The sequence below is a fragment of the Crocuta crocuta genome, unplaced genomic scaffold, assembly GCF_008692635.1.
Source record: "Crocuta crocuta isolate KB4526 unplaced genomic scaffold, BGI_CrCroc_1.0 scaffold440, whole genome shotgun sequence".
NCBI lineage: Eukaryota > Metazoa > Chordata > Mammalia > Carnivora > Hyaenidae > Crocuta > Crocuta crocuta.
This window is the reverse complement of record NW_027527457.1, coordinates 522,767-526,971: the sequence shown is the minus strand read 5'-3', so window position 1 is coordinate 526,971 and position 4,205 is coordinate 522,767. Positions and strand designations below refer to the sequence as shown.

Here is a 4,205-nt window from a genome sequence, read left to right as displayed (position 1 = left end):
TGGGTCGTGGTTTCTTTTTTAAGTTTTATTTTGTTCGAGAGAGAGAGAGAGACAGAATGCAAGTGGGAGGGCAGACAGAGAGAGAGGCAGACATAGAATCTGAAGCAGGCTCTAAGCTCTGAGCCATCGGCACAGAACCCGACATGGGGCTTGAACTCACGAGCTGTGAGATCATGACCTGAGCCAAAGTTGGACTTAACTGACTTAGCCACCCAGGCACCCCGGGTTGTGCTTTTGAATCCAGTCTGACAATCTCTGTCGTTCAAATGGTATTTGTAGATCATCCACATTTACGTGCTTATTGGTATGTTCGAAATAAAATCTATCATCTTGCTAGCTGATTTCAGTTTGTTATGTCTTTTCTTTGTTTTTTTCCAAACTCTACCTTTTTCTCTTGGGTTAACTGACCACTTTTTGGAATTAGTTTTTGGAATAAGACACGTATGGCATAATATTTATGATTTTAAAAATTTTAGGTATACAATTCACTGGCATTAATATCCACAATATTGTGCAACCATTACCACTATCTGTTTCCAAAACTTTTTCATCACCTAAAACAAAAACCCTGTAACCATTAAGCAGTAACTCCTTATTTCCACCGTGCCCAAGTCCCAGGTAACCTCTAATTTACTTTCTTGTCCATGTGACTTTGTCAATTTTGGATTTTTCAGATAAGTGGAATCATACAGAATTTGTCTTCTTGTATCTGGCTTCTTAGCAGAATGTTTTCAAGGTTTATCCATCTTGTATCATGTGTCAAAACTCCATTTCTTTTATCAGCTGAACAATCCTCCATTGCATTATGTATCACATTGTGTTTATCTGTTCATCTGTTGATGGACACTGAGTTGTTTCCACCTTTTGTCTATTGCGAATAATCCTGCAATGAACATTGGTGCGAGAGTATCTGTTTGGTACTTTTTTTCAATTATTTTGTATATATACCAAAAAGTGGAATTGCTTTGAAACTCTATGATTTACCTTTTAAGGAACTAACTAAACTGCTTTTCACAGCAGCTACACTATTTTACATTCCCACCAACAACATATGAGGGTGTAATTTCTTCTATCCTTGCCAACTCTTATTTTCTGTTTGTTTTTTCTGTGTTAAGCATCCTGGTAGGTGTGAAGTGGGATCTCACTGTGATTTTTATTTGTATTTCACTAATGACTAACAATTTTGAGCATCTTTTCATGTATTTACTGGCTATTTGTATATCTCCTTTGGAAAATTTTTTTTTTTTTTAATTTGCTTTGTCCATTTTTAATAGGATTCTCTTTTCATTGTTGAGTTTCGGAGGTTTTTTTTTTTTAAATATATTCTGGATATTAAACCCTTATCAGATACAAGATTTGCTAATATTTTCTCTCAATCTATAGATTTTCTTTTCATTTTCTTAGTAATGTTCTTTGATGCTCAAGAATTTTAATTTTGGTCATGTCCATTTTATTTTTCCTTTTGTTGCCCAAGTTTTAGATACCATACCTAAGAATATATTGCCAAATGTAAGATCATGAAAATTGATTGTTATGTTTTCCTCTAAGAGTTTTATGGTTTTCGTACTTACCTTTAGGTCTTTGATCCATCTGGAGTTAATTTTTGAATATGCTATGAGGTAGGAGTCAAACTTCATTCTTTTGCATGTGAATATCTAGTTTTCCCATTTCCATCTGTTAAAGAGTCTTCTTTCCCCCACTGAGCAGTCTTGAGACCCTTGTTGAAAATCAACTGATCATAGGTATTTCTGTATTTATGTGGACTCTCAATTCTATTCTATTTATCTGTATATCATCGCTTCTCGGCCTTTTGGCTAAGATCAAGTGTATTTATCTATATATCTATCTTTTTCTTTTTTAGGGAAAGCACAAATGCAGTCACCCACTACCACAAATTATGCAGTCGAGTTTCCCACATTTGAGGAAATCGCAGGGGTTAGCACATCCGAAGTGCAATGGATAAGCCTGGCCCCTGGGAAAACCACCTTCGTGATCTTGGTATCTCCCCTGCCAGGTATCTATATGTCTGTCTTTATGCCGGGATTACATTGCTTTAATTACTATAGGTTTGTAATAAACTTTGGAATAAGTAACTGAATCCTCCAACTTTATTTCCTTTTAAAGATTGTTTTGGTAATTTGGAGTCCTTGGCAATTCCATATGAATTTGAGGATTGGCTTTTCCATTTCTACATTTCTACAGAAGTCATTGGAATTTTGATAGAGATTGCATTCAATCTGTAGATTGCTTTAGATCGTACTGGCATCTAAACGATATTAAGTCTGCCAATCCATGAATATGGGACATGTTTCCATTTTCTTTGGGTCATAGTTAATTTATTTCAGGAATGTTTAATACTTCTCAGTGTATACCTATTTAATCTTCTTTGTTAATTTATTCCTAGGTATTTTATTCTATTGTCTGCTATTGTAAACGGAATTGTTTTCTTAATTTCTCTTTTCGATTTTTCATTGCTGGTATAGAAACACAACTGGTTTTCATTAATTAATTAATTAATTAGTTAATTTTTAAATTTATATCCAACTTAGTTAGGATATAGTGCAAAAATGATTTCAAGAGTAGATTCCTTAATGCCCCTTACCCACTTAGCCCATCTTCCCCCCACAACACCTCCAGCAACCCTCTATTTATTCTCCATATTCAAGAGTCTCTTATGTGTTGTCCCCCTACGAGTTTTTATATTGGTTTTGCTTCCTTTCCCTTATTTTCATTGGTTTTGTATCTTAAATTCCTCGTATGAATGAAGTCGTATATTTGTCTTTCTCTGACTGACTAATTTCCCTTAACATAATACCCTCTAGTTCCATTCACATAGTTACAAATGGCAATCTTTCTGTCTTTTTTATTGCCAATTAATACTCCATTGTGTGTGTTAATATACGCCACATCTTCTTTATGCATTCATCTGTCGATGGACATCTGGGCTCTTTCCATACTTCAGCTATTGTCGATAGTTCTGCAATAAACATTGGGGTGCATGTGCCCCTTTGAAATAGCACACCTATATCCCTTGGATAAATACCTAGTAGTGCAATTGCTGGGTCACAGGGTAGTTCAATTTTTAATTTTTTGAGGAACCTCTATAGTGTTTTCCAGAGTGGCTGCACCAGTTTGCATTCCCACCAGCGGTGCAAAAGAGATTCTCTTTCTCCACGTCCTTGCCAGCATCTGTTGTTGCCTGAGTTGTTAATGTTAGTCATTCTGACAGGTGTGAAGTGGTATCTCTCTGTGATTTTGATTTGTATTTCCCTAATGATTAGTAACGTTGAGCATGTTTTCACGTGTCGGTTGGCCATCGGGAGATGTCTTCTTTGGAGAAGTGTCTATTCACGTCTTATGCCCATTTCTTCACTGAATTTTTTTTGGGGGGTGTTGAGTTTGATAAGTTCTTTATAGATTTTGGATACTAACCCTTTATCTGACATGTCATTTGCAAATATATTCTCCCATTCCATTGGTTGCCTTTTAGCTTTGCTGATTATTTCCTTCACTGTGCAGAAGCTTTTTATTCTGATGAGGTCCCAATAGTTCATTTTTGCTTTTGTTTCCCTTGCCTCCAGAGACGTGTTGAGTAAGAAGGTGCTGTGGCTGAGGTCAAAGAGGCTTTAGCCTGCTTTCTCCTCAAGGATTTTGATGGCTTCCTGTCTTACATTTAAGTCTTTCATCCACTCTGAGTTTATTTTTGTGTATGGTGTAAGAAACTGGTCCATGTTCATTTTTCTGCATGTCGCTGTCCATTTTTCCCAGCACCATTTACGGAAGAGACTGGGTATATCCCCTGGGTATTCTTTCCTGCTTTGTCAAAGATAACTTGGCCATATGTTTATGGGTCCATTTCTGGGCTCTCTATTCTGTTCCACTGATCTGAGTGTCTGTTTTTGTGCCACTACCATACTGTCTTGATGATTACAGCTTTGTAATACAGCTTGAAGTCTGGGATTGTGATGCCTGCTGCTTCGGTTTTCTTTTTCAAGATTCCTTTGGCTATTCAGGGTCTTTTCTGGTTCCGTACAAAATGTAGGATTGTTTGTTCTAGCTCGGTGAAGAATGCTGGTGTTATTTTGATAGGGATTGCATTGAATATGTAGATTGCTTTAGGTAGTATCGACATTTTAACAATTTACATCAATTTTACAAAACCTCCTTCCAAAAACAGAGCAGGAGAGAATAGTTTCCATTACCTT

General features: G+C 36.4%; 1 non-coding gene across 1 annotated transcript; it reads right to left on the bottom strand.

Annotated features, from left to right (window-relative positions):
- Positions 1-1,857: 1,857 nt before the first annotated feature.
- Positions 1,858-2,022, bottom strand: LOC144231049 (U1 spliceosomal RNA). The gene has a single exon (XR_013334972.1). It is a non-coding gene; the product is annotated as a U1 spliceosomal RNA (small nuclear RNA).
- Positions 2,023-4,205: the final 2,183 nt, after the last annotated feature.